The sequence below is a fragment of the Vanessa atalanta genome, chromosome 30 (genome assembly GCF_905147765.1).
Source record: "Vanessa atalanta chromosome 30, ilVanAtal1.2, whole genome shotgun sequence".
Taxonomy (NCBI): domain Eukaryota; kingdom Metazoa; phylum Arthropoda; class Insecta; order Lepidoptera; family Nymphalidae; genus Vanessa; species Vanessa atalanta.
The window spans coordinates 3,689,144-3,702,524 of NC_061900.1; the positions used below are offsets into that span (position 1 = coordinate 3,689,144).

Sequence of the window (13,381 nt, forward strand, 5' to 3'; positions counted from 1 at the left end):
GCTCTCATAAAGAATGACGTTCATTTACAGACAAAAATATATACTATCATAAGGCTCAGACGTGGTTATTTGGTAAAGACGGTCGTATGTGGGTATATTCAGATATATAGTACTATCGATGGTATCGTTTTGAATAATACAATCTACAGTTAAGGTTAAAAGTAATGGCTTTTGCAATACTGTCGATAGTGTCAATAGTATTGACACGTGACAATACTACTGTTACTATCGATACTATCGCTAAAACCTTAACTATCGATAGTCTATCGATGTGCAACACTAGCTGACTAGCTGTAGTGTTAAGTTTCGTTGTTTATAATGTATAACGTCAAGCCAACTCGTTTCCTACTTTTGCTCAATAACTAAAAAACAGTGGATGTGCCGATCGTGTTTTGAAGATATTTTAAATAAATAAATTAAGACGCTTTGTATTGTTATCCAATCGATGTATCGTTTCGTATCAAGATGTGAAAATAACCAAATTAGTTCTCAAACCGCTGTCTGTCAGGTATTTATTACGTAATGGTAGATTTGTCTTATGTTTTCTTACAAGGGGGGTGGGAAGGAGTCTCGATAGTTCTTACGTAAGCTCAAGAAAAATGCTAAAAAGTTAAAATTATTTGAAAAGGGTTCGATTGTCGAGGTTCGCTCGGGTGCGTATAGGCATAAAACGATATTTCCATTGCCATGGCAACGGGCGGGTAAAAAATAAAGATTATTAGTACCCTTGAAATTACGAATAAATATCTCAAAAACTTTAATTCTTTGAAACATAAACATTAGATTCTTACGTAATAAATGTTAAACAGGGGGGAGGGGGTCGGCCTATTCTTATTTTTTCTTATAATAGGGAGGAAGGTTCAAAAACAAGCTAAAATATTCTTACGTAATAAATGAATGGCCCCTAGTCAACTACAGCACTTTTTTTTTTAAATTTAATGACTAAACGAAAAGGCTTCGGAAATAAGACGCTTAATTTCATCCATCATCTGTATTTGTAAAGCTTAAATAAAATAAAAATCTCAACGGACATGTTACTTAAATATTCTAAAACACATCCACAACACACACAACTACGAGATCCGTGCGACTTGTTATTTACAATATTAAATATCGGTAAAAGAAGATACAGATCGGAATAGTTCGTGCTGATGGTCGACGTTCTCCTGACCGATTTAGACCACAGTGGTCATTCTCGAGGCGTGCGCAAGAGGGCGTTCACGAGAGCCGCAGATTTCCAGGGCAAGACGGGTTCGATGCTTCCTCGCAACGGATAAGTCAGTGCCAACTATTCCAATCGTTCACGATTACCTAATCACTTTTAATTAGAACAGATATTGTCTCGCATCGTTTCCATGATCATGACGTTTTCGTGAGTCACCTGAAACAAACGATAAATACAGTGCCAATAAACGTCGCCCGAGTACTATCGACGTCTCCGTGAGACCGCAGAGCAGGCGTGAGACAGCGCACTAAGCACAGCCGGCGGACACGTACTCGAGGGCGTGCGCGCGCCAGGCGAGGTCGGGGCGCGCGCGCGCGCGGCGCGGCCAGGGCTTCTTGAGGTGCACGTGCTCCACGTGCGCGCGCTGCTCGCCCGCCGTCGTGAAGCACTTGCCGCACGTGTCGCACTTGAACGGCTTCAGCCCCGTGTGGATCTGCGGGGCGTCATGGCTCTGATCCGACTCAAGTCTTTTTACTTCATTTATCGATAAGAAATTACTTCGGATAGCTTCATTTGTTAATTTTATTTTATGATGTAGGTAGGCGGACGGTCAAGTCAGTCAACTGATGGTAAGTGAACAATGGCGCTAAGATATATTAACCATTCCTTATATCGTGGATACGGTGACCTCGGAAACTAAGATGATATGTCCCTGGTGCCTGTGGTTACACTGGTTTTGACTTATAATCCCTTCAACCCGAACTATATCAATATTATCTATTGCTATTAAGCGGTAGAGTATCTGGCGAGTGGGTGGCACTAGACGTAGACGGACGCAAAGCCCTCCCACAAACTGGAAGTATACAAGTTCGTACAATAAAAACCTAAACGTATTATGTACTTATTTAATATAATTATGTGTATAAATAATGGCTTTCATTTAATCACTACTTACGATTATTTCTGATAGTGGGTAGAAGTGTGGGCGTCGGGCGAAACAATGTAAATGTAAAGCTATAAATTTTCCCGCCAATTCTTTTTTTTTTTATTCGCTTACGTTTCATTTGGTAACAGATGTAATAAAAACGAACAGAATCACGATGTTTAAATAAAAATGTTTTTATAAATATTAAATTAGGTAAAAAAATATATTAATTTTTGAATTTGTTAGGTATATAAATTTAAACAAGCAACATCGTAGTTGTTAAATAATTTTACATTAATAGAGTAAAGTGGTCTATATAGATCTGTATACTCATATATTAAAAGATCTGGCAGATTATAAATATTTTATAATAGAATGAAGTTATATATTTTATAAGTGATTGGTTGGTCAAACGGTGATTTTATGCGAAGTTTTGGTTGCAATGCGTTACAAATATTTTTTTTGACAAATTCAGCACGATGAAACCTTAATCTGTAAAAGGTTAATTCAGAGAACCAATTTTAAAATATATATTTATAGAAAATATTTTACAAAACTGAAACTTTGTAACGGCTCGCGCTGTAGATTTGTCGCATCGCACTTGTAACGCCGCTTCCAATATCAAATTCACGCCCCATACTTTGCTACATTTTGAGAAGGTGCGCTCTATTTATTCATTTAAGGCTTAAGAGTCCGTCGTAAGCTCTCATAAAGAATGACGTTCATTTACAGACAAAAATATATACTATCATAAGGCTCAGACGTGGTTAAGACGATCGTGCGTGGGTACATTCAGATGCCGAGTGCGTGCGGTGCGCTCAAACGACTGCAAGCTTGCAGTAATTTATTTTACTTGGCCTAGCTACGACTACGGTGCCCAGACGTAACAAACAAAAGATTTACTGCGACTTATGTATGATAACTTTATAATTGTAAAATACGTACGTAATCAGGTTTATTACTTTTTAATCTGTATTAGTTTAATTATTTCGTCCTGTTGTCGTTTTTTATTAAAGATCTATGCTAACGTAGGCGTGTGCTGTGTTACAGAATTATCGATAGTTGACCTCGAAAACTATTCAGGATCGTTTGATTAAGACAATCTATAGTATCGATAGTTAAGGTTAAAAGTAATGGTTTTTGCAATACTGTCGATAATGTCAATATATTATAGACACGTGACAATACTATCGATAAACTATCGATACTATCGCTAAAACCTTAACTATCGATAGTCTATCGATGTGCAACACTAGCTGGCTAGCTGTAGTGTTAAGTTTCGTTGTTTATAATGTATAACGTCAAGCCAACTCGTTTCCTACTTTTGCTCAATAACTAAAAAACAGTGAATGTGCCGATCGTGTTTTGAAGATCTTTTAAATAAATAAATTAAGACGCTTTGTATTGTTATCCAATCGATGTATCGTTTCGTATCAAGATGTGAAAATAACCAAATTAGTTCTCAAACCGCTGTCTGTCAGGTATTTATTACGTAATGGTAGATTTGTCTTATGTTTTCTTACAAGGGGGGTGGGAAGGAGTCTCGATAGTTCTTACGTAAGCTCAAGAAAAATGCTAAAAAGTTAAAATTATTTGAAAAGGGTTCGATTGTCGAGGTTCGCTCGGGTGCGTATAGGCATAAAACGATATTTCCATTGCCCTGGCAACGGGCGGGTAAAAAATAAAGATTATTAGTACCCTTGAAATTACGAATAAATATCTCAAAAACTTTAATTCTTTGAAACATAAACATTAGATTCTTACGTAATAAATGTTAAACAGGGGGGAGGGGGTCGGCCTATTCTTATTTTTTCTTATAATAGGGAGGAAGGTTCAAAAACAAGCTAAAATATTCTTACGTAATAAATGAATGGCCCCTAGTCAACTACAGCACTTTTTTTTTTAAATTTAATGACTAAACGAAAAGGCTTCGGAAATAAGACGCTTAATTTCATCCATCATCTGTATTTGTAAAGCTTAAATAAAATAAAAATCTCAACGGACATGTTACTTAAATATTCTAAAACACATCCACAACACACACAACTACGAGATCCGTGCGACTTGTTATTTACAATATTAAATATCGGTAAAAGAAGATACAGATCGGAATAGTTCGTGCTGATGGTCGACGTTCTCCTGACCGATTTAGACCACAGTGGTCATTCTCGAGGCGTGCGCAAGAGGGCGTTCACGAGAGCCGCAGATTTCCAGGGCAAGACGGGTTCGATGCTTCCTCGCAACGGATAAGTCAGTGCCAACTATTCCAATCATTCACGATTACCTAATCACTTTTAATTAGAACAGATATTGTCTCGCATCGTTTCCATGATCATGACGTTTTCGTGAGTCACCTGAAACAAACGATAAATACAGTGCCAATAAACGTCGCCCGAGTACTATCGACGTCTCCGTGAGACCGCAGAGCAGGCGTGAGACAGCGCACTAAGCACAGCCGGCGGACACGTACTCGAGGGCGTGCGCGCGCCAGGCGAGGTCGGGGCGCGCGCGCGCGCGGCGCGGCCAGGGCTTCTTGAGGTGCACGTGCTCCACGTGCGCGCGCTGCTCGCCCGCCGTCGTGAAGCACTTGCCGCACGTGTCGCACTTGAACGGCTTCAGCCCCGTGTGGATCTGCGGGGCGTCATGGCTCTGATCCGACTCAAGTCTTTTTACTTCATTTATCGATAAGAAATTACTTCGGATAGCTTCATTTGTTAATTTTATTTTATGATGTAGGTAGGCGGACGGTCAAGTCAGTCAACTGATGGTAAGTGAACAATGGCGCTAAGATATATTAACCATTCCTTATATCGTGGATACGGTGACCTCGGAAACTAAGATGATATGTCCCTGGTGCCTGTGGTTACACTGGTTTTGACTTATAATCCCTTCAACCCGAACTATATCAATATTATCTATTGCTATTAAGCGGTAGAGTATCTGGCGAGTGGGTGGCACTAGACGTAGACGGACGCAAAGCCCTCCCACAAACTGGAAGTATACAAGTTCGTACAATAAAAACCTAAACGTATTATGTACTTATTTAATATAATTATGTGTATAAATAATGGCTTTCATTTAATCACTACTTACGATTATTTCTGATAGTGGGTAGAAGTGTGGGCGTCGGGCGAAACAATGTAAATGTAAAGCTATAAATTTTCCCGCCAATTCTTTTTTTTTTTATTCGCTTACGTTTCATTTGGTAACAGATGTAATAAAAACGAACAGAATCACGATGTTTAAATAAAAATGTTTTTATAAATATTAAATTAGGTAAAAAAATATATTAATTTTTGAATTTGTTAGGTATATAAATTTAAACAAGCAACATCGTAGTTGTTAAATAATTTTACATTAATAGAGTAAAGTGGTCTATATAGATCTGTATACTCATATATTAAAAGATCTGGCAGATTATAAATATTTTATAATAGAATGAAGTTATATATTTTATAAGTGATTGGTTGGTCAAACGGTGATTTTATGCGAAGTTTTGGTTGCAATGCGTTACAAATATTTTTTTTGACAAATTCAGCACGATGAAACCTTAATCTGTAAAAGGTTAATTCAGAGAACCAATTTTAAAATATATATTTATAGAAAATATTTTACAAAACTGAAACTTTGTAACGGCTCGCGCTGTAGATTTGTCGCATCGCACTTGTAACGCCGCTTCCAATATCAAATTCACGCCCCATACTTTGCTACATTTTGAGAAGGTGCGCTCTATTTATTCATTTAAGGCTTAAGAGTCCGTCGTAAGCTCTCATAAAGAATGACGTTCATTTACAGACAAAAATATATACTATCATAAGGCTCAGACGTGGTTAAGACGATCGTGCGTGGGTACATTCAGATGCCGAGTGCGTGCGGTGCGCTCAAACGACTGCAAGCTTGCAGTAATTTATTTTACTTGGCCTAGCTACGACTACGGTGCCCAGACGTAACAAACAAAAGATTTACTGCGACTTATGTATGATAACTTTATAATTGTAAAATACGTACGTAATCAGGTTTATTACTTTTTAATCTGTATTAGTTTAATTATTTCGTCCTGTTGTCGTTTTTTATTAAAGATCTATGCTAACGTAGGCGTGTGCTGTGTTACAGAATTATCGATAGTTGACCTCGAAAACTATTCAGGATCGTTTGATTAAGACAATCTATAGTATCGATAGTTAAGGTTAAAAGTAATGGTTTTTGCAATACTGTCGATAATGTCAATATATTATAGACACGTGACAATACTATCGATAAACTATCGATACTATCGCTAAAACCTTAACTATCGATAGTCTATCGATGTGCAACACTAGCTGGCTAGCTGTAGTGTTAAGTTTCGTTGTTTATAATGTATAACGTCAAGCCAACTCGTTTCCTACTTTTGCTCAATAACTAAAAAACAGTGAATGTGCCGATCGTGTTTTGAAGATCTTTTAAATAAATAAATTAAGACGCTTTGTATTGTTATCCAATCGATGTATCGTTTCGTATCAAGATGTGAAAATAACCAAATTAGTTCTCAAACCGCTGTCTGTCAGGTATTTATTACGTAATGGTAGATTTGTCTTATGTTTTCTTACAAGGGGGGTGGGAAGGAGTCTCGATAGTTCTTACGTAAGCTCAAGAAAAATGCTAAAAAGTTAAAATTATTTGAAAAGGGTTCGATTGTCGAGGTTCGCTCGGGTGCGTATAGGCATAAAACGATATTTCCATTGCCATGGCAACGGGCGGGTAAAAAATAAAGATTATTAGTACCCTTGAAATTACGAATAAATATCTCAAAAACTTTAATTCTTTGAAACATAAACATTAGATTCTTACGTAATAAATGTTAAACAGGGGGGAGGGGGTCGGCCTATTCTTATTTTTTCTTATAATAGGGAGGAAGGTTCAAAAACAAGCTAAAATATTCTTACGTAATAAATGAATGGCCCCTAGTCAACTACAGCACTTTTTTTTTTAAATTTAATGACTAAACGAAAAGGCTTCGGAAATAAGACGCTTAATTTCATCCATCATCTGTATTTGTAAAGCTTAAATAAAATAAAAATCTCAACGGACATGTTACTTAAATATTCTAAAACACATCCACAACACACACAACTACGAGATCCGTGCGACTTGTTATTTACAATATTAAATATCGGTAAAAGAAGATACAGATCGGAATAGTTCGTGCTGATGGTCGACGTTCTCCTGACCGATTTAGACCACAGTGGTCATTCTCGAGGCGTGCGCAAGAGGGCGTTCACGAGAGCCGCAGATTTCCAGGGCAAGACGGGTTCGATGCTTCCTCGCAACGGATAAGTCAGTGCCAACTATTCCAATCGTTCACGATTACCTAATCACTTTTAATTAGAACAGATATTGTCTCGCATCGTTTCCATGATCATGACGTTTTCGTGAGTCACCTGAAACAAACGATAAATACAGTGCCAATAAACGTCGCCCGAGTACTATCGACGTCTCCGTGAGACCGCAGAGCAGGCGTGAGACAGCGCACTAAGCACAGCCGGCGGACACGTACTCGAGGGCGTGCGCGCGCCAGGCGAGGTCGGGGCGCGCGCGCGCGCGGCGCGGCCAGGGCTTCTTGAGGTGCACGTGCTCCACGTGCGCGCGCTGCTCGCCCGCCGTCGTGAAGCACTTGCCGCACGTGTCGCACTTGAACGGCTTCAGCCCCGTGTGGATCTGCGGGGCGTCATGGCTCTGATCCGACTCAAGTCTTTTTACTTCATTTATCGATAAGAAATTACTTCGGATAGCTTCATTTGTTAATTTTATTTTATGATGTAGGTAGGCGGATGGTCAAGTCAGTCAACTGATGGTAAGTGAACAATGGCGCTAAGATATATTAACCATTCCTTATATCGTGGATACGGTGACCTCGGAAACTAAGATGATATGTCCCTGGTGCCTGTGGTTACACTGGTTTTGACTTATAATCCCTTCAACCCGAACTATATCAATATTATCTATTGCTATTAAGCGGTAGAGTATCTGGCGAGTGGGTGGCACTAGACGTAGACGGACGCAAAGCCCTACCACAAACTGGAAGTATACAAGTTCGTACAATAAAAACCTAAACGTATTATGTACTTATTTAATATAATTATGTGTATAAATAATGGCTTTCATTTAATCACTACTTACGATTATTTCTGATAGTGGGTAGAAGTGTGGGCGTCGGGCGAAACAATGTAAATGTAAAGCTATAAATTTTCCCGCCAATTCTTTTTTTTTTTATTCGCTTACGTTTCATTTGGTAACAGATGTAATAAAAACGAACAGAATCACGATGTTTAAATAAAAATGTTTTTATAAATATTAAATTAGGTAAAAAAATATATTAATTTTTGAATTTGTTAGGTATATAAATTTAAACAATCAACATCGTAGTTGTTAAATAATTTTACATTAATAGAGTAAAGTGGTCTATATAGATCTATATACTCATATATTAAAAGATCTGGCAGATTATAAATATTTTATAATAGAATCAAGTTATATATTTTATAAGTGATTGGTTGGTCAAACGGTGATTTTATGCGAAGTTTAGGTTGCAATGCGTTACAAATATTTTTTTGAAAAATTTAGCACAATTAATCTGTAAAAGGTTAATTCAGAGGACCTCTTTTTAAAAATATATTTATAAGAAATATTTTACAAACTCAAACTTTGTAACGGCTCGCACTGTAGATTTGTCGCATCGCACTTGTAACGCCGCTTCCAATATCTAATTCACGCCCTATACTTTGCTACATTTTGATAAGGTGCTCTATTTATTTAAAGACTTAAGAGTCCGTCGTAAGCTCTCATAAAGAATGACGTTCATTTACTATATGAATGTTAAGCCTGACAAAATATATACTATCATAAGCCTCAGACGTGGTTATTTGGTTAAGACGGTCGTATGTGGGTATATTCAGATATATAGTATTATCGATGGTATCGTTTTGAATAATACAATCTATAGTTAAGGTTAAAAGTAATGGCTTTTGCAATACTGTCGATAGTGTCAATAGTATTGACACGTGACAATACTATTGTTACTATCGATACTATCGCTAAAACCTTAACTATCGATAGTCTATCGATGTGCAACACTAGCTGACTAGCTGTAGTGTTAAGTTTCGTTGTTTATAATGTATAACGTCAAGCCAACTCGTTTCCTACTTTTGCTCAATAACTAAAAATCAGTGAATGTGCCGATCGTGTTTTGAAGATTGTTTAAATAAATAAATTAAGACGCTTTGTATTGTTATCCAATCGATGTATCGTTTCGTATCAAGATGTGAAAATAACCAAATTAGTTCTCAAACCGCTGTCTGTCAGGTATTTATTACGTAATGGTAGATTTGTCTTATGTTTTCTTACAAGGGGGGTGGGAAGGAGTCTCGATAGTTCTTACGTAAGATCAAGAAAAATGCTAAAAAGTTAAAATTATTTGAAAAGGGTTCGATTGTCGAGGTTCGCTCGGGTGCGTATAGGCATAAAACGATATTTCCATTGCCATGGCAACGGGCGGGTAAAAAATAAAGATTATTGGTACCCTTGAAATTACGAATAAATATCTCAAAAACTTTAATTCTTTGAAACATAAACATTAGATTCTTACGTAATAAATGTTAAACAGGGGGGAGGGGGTCGGCCTATTCTTATTTTTTCTTATAATAGGGAGGAAGGTTCAAAAACAAGCTAAAATATTCTTACGTAATAACTGAATGGCCCCTAGTCAACTACAGCACTTTTTTTTTTAAATTTAATGACTAAACGAAAAGGCTTCGGAAATAAGACGCTTAATTTCATCCATCATCTGTATTTGTAAAGCTTAAATAAAATAAAAATCTCAACGGACATGTTACTTAAATATTCTAAAATACATCCACAACACACACAACTACGAGATCCGTGCGACTTGTTATTTACAATATTAAATATCGGTAAAAGAAGATACAGATCGGAATAGTTCGTGCTGATGGTCGACGTTCTCCTGACCGATTTAGACCACAGTGGTCATTCTCGAGGCGTGCGCAAGAGGGCGTTCACGAGAGCCGCAGATTTCCAGGGCAAGACGGGTTCGATGCTTCCTCGCAACGGATAAGTCAGTGCCAACTATTCCAATCATTCACGATTACCTAATCACTTTTAATTAGAACAGATATTGTCTCGCATCGTTTCCATGATCATGACGTTTTCGTGAGTCACCTGAAACAAACGATAAATACAGTGCCTATAAACGTCGCCTGAGTACTATCGACGTCTCCGTGAGACCGCAGAGCAGGCGTGAGACAGCGCACTAAGCACAGCCGGCGGACACGTACTCGAGGGCGTGCGCGCGCCAGGCGAGGTCGGGGCGCGCGCGCGCGCGGCGCGGCCAGGGCTTCTTGAGGTGCACGTGCTCCACGTGCGCGCGCTGCTCGCCCGCCGTCGTGAAGCACTTGCCGCACGTGTCGCACTTGAACGGCTTCAGCCCCGTGTGGATCTGCGGGGCGTCATGGCTCTGATCCGACTCAAGTCTTTTTACTTCATTTATCGATAAGAAATTACTTCGGATAGCTTCATTTGTTAATTTTATTTTATGATGTAGGTAGGCGGATGGTCAAGTCAGTCAACTGATGGTAAGTGAACAATGGCGCTAAGATATATTAACCATTCCTTATATCGTGGATACGGTGACCTCGGAAACTAAGATGATATGTCCCTGGTGCCTGTGGTTACACTGGTTTTGACTAATAATCCCTTCAAACCGAACTATATCAATATTATCTATTGCTATTAAGCGGTAGAGTATCTGGCGAGTGGGTGGCACTAGACGTAGACGGACGCAAAGCCCTCCCACAAACTGGAAGTATACAAGTTCGTACAATAAAAACCTAAACGTATTATGTACTTATTTAATATAATTATGTGTATAAATAATGGCTTTCAATTAATCACTACTTACGTTTATTTCTGATAGTGGGTAGAAGTGTGGGCGTCGGGCGAAACAATGTAAATGTAAAGCTATAAATTTTCCCGCCAATTCTTTTTTTTTTTATTCGCTTACGTTTCATTTGGTAACAGATGTAATAAAAACGAACAGAATCACGATGTTTAAATAAAAATGTTTTTATAAATATTAAATTTGGTAAAAAAATATATTAATTTTTGAATTTGTTAGGTATATAAATTTAAACAAGCAACATCGTAGTTGTTAAATAATTTTACATTAATAGAGTAAAGTGGTCTATATAGATCTGTATACTCATATATTAAAAGATCTGGCAGATTATAAATATTTTATAATAGAATCAAATTATATATTTTATAAGTGATTGGTTGGTCAAACGGTGATTTTATGCGAAGTTTTGGTTGCAATGCGTTACAAATATTTTTTTGAAAAATTTAGCACAATTAATCTGTAAAAGGTTAATTCAGAGGACCTCTTTTTAAAAATATATTTATAAGAAATATTTTACAAAACTGAAACTTTGTAACGGCTCGCGCTGTAGATTTGTCGCATCGCACTTGTAACGCCGCTTCCAATATCAAATTCACGCCCCATACTTTGCTACATTTTGAGAAGGTGCACTCTATTAATTTAAAGACTTAAGAGTCCGTCGTAAGCTCTCATAAAGAATGACGTTCATTTACAGACAAAAATATATACTATCATAAGGCTCAGACGTGGTTAAGACGGTCGTGCGTGGGTACATTCAGATGCCGAGTGCGTGCGGTGCACTCAAACGACTGCAAGCTTGCAGTAATTTATTTTACTTGGCCTAGCTACGACTACGGTGCCCAGACGTAACAAACAAAAGATTTACTGCGACTTATGTATGATAACTTTATAATTGTAAAATACATACGTAATCGGGTTTATTACTTTTTAATCTGTTGTTAGCTTTAATTCTTTCGTCCTGTTGTCGTTTTTATTTTAAAGATTTATGTTAACGTATGCGTGTGCTGTGTTACAGAATTATCGATAGTTGACATCGAAAACTATTCAGGATCGTTTGATTAATACAATCTATAGTATCGATAGTTAAGGTTAAAAGTAATGGTTTTTGCAATACTGTCGATAGTGTCCATACTATCGCTAAAACCTTAACTATCGATAGTCAATCGATGTGCAACACTAATGTAGTGTTAAGTTTCGTTGTTTATAATGTATAACGTCAAGCCAACTCGTTTCCTACTTTTGCTCAATAACTAAAAAAACAGTGAATGTGCCGATCGTGTTTTGAAGATTGTTTAAATAAATAAATTAAGACGCTTTGTATTGTTATCCAATCGATGTATCGTTTCGTATCAAGATGTGAAAATAACCAAATTAGTTCTCAAACCGCTGTCTGTCAGGTATTTATTACGTAATGGTAGATTTGTCTTATGTTTTCTTACAAGGGGGGTGGGAAGGAGTCTCGATAGTTCTTACGTAAGATCAAGAAAAATGCTAAAAAGTTAAAATTATTTGAAAAGGGTTCGATTGTCGAGGTTCGCTCGGGTGCGTATAGGCATAAAACGATATTTCCATTGCCATGGCAACGGGCGGGTAAAAAATAAAGATTATTGGTACCCTTGAAATTACGAATAAATATCTCAAAAACTTTAATTCTTTGAAACATAAACATTAGATTCTTACGTAATAAATGTTAAACAGGGGGGAGGGGGTCGGCCTATTCTTATTTTTTCTTATAATAGGGAGGAAGGTTCAAAAACAAGCTAAAATATTCTTACGTAATAACTGAATGGCCCCTAGTCAACTACAGCACTTTTTTTTTTAAATTTAATGACTAAACGAAAAGGCTTCGGAAATAAGACGCTTAATTTCATCCATCATCTGTATTTGTAAAGCTTAAATAAAATAAAAATCTCAACGGACATGTTACTTAAATATTCTAAAATACATCCACAACACACACAACTACGAGATCCGTGCGACTTGTTATTTACAATATTAAATATCGGTAAAAGAAGATACAGATCGGAATAGTTCGTGCTGATGGTCGACGTTCTCCTGACCGATTTAGACCACAGTGGTCATTCTCGAGGCGTGCGCAAGAGGGCGTTCACGAGAGCCGCAGATTTCCAGGGCAAGACGGGTTCGATGCTTCCTCGCAACGGATAAGTCAGTGCCAACTATTCCAATCATTCACGATTACCTAATCACTTTTAATTAGAACAGATATTGTCTCGCATCGTTTCCATGATCATGACGTTTTCGTGAGTCACCTGAAACAAACGATAAATACAGTGCCAATTAACGTCGCCTGAGTACTATCGACGTCTCCGTGAGACCGCAGAGC

The 13,381-nt window shown here is 37.6% G+C and overlaps 2 long non-coding RNA genes across 2 annotated transcripts; both read right to left on the bottom strand.

The window, feature by feature from the left end:
• Positions 1 to 1,064: 1,064 nt before the first annotated feature.
• Positions 1,065 to 4,205, bottom strand: LOC125075312. The gene is made up of 3 exons (XR_007120189.1): positions 4,194 to 4,205; positions 1,498 to 1,674; positions 1,065 to 1,381 (listed from the first exon to the last, which is right to left on the bottom strand). It is a non-coding gene; the product is annotated as an uncharacterized LOC125075312 (long non-coding RNA).
• A 2,985-nt stretch (positions 4,206 to 7,190) lies between these two features.
• Positions 7,191 to 10,062, bottom strand: LOC125075311. Its single transcript, XR_007120188.1, has 3 exons — positions 10,051 to 10,062; positions 7,624 to 7,800; positions 7,191 to 7,507 (listed from the first exon to the last, which is right to left on the bottom strand). It is a non-coding gene; the product is annotated as an uncharacterized LOC125075311 (long non-coding RNA).
• Between the last annotated feature and the right edge of the window lie 3,319 nt (positions 10,063 to 13,381).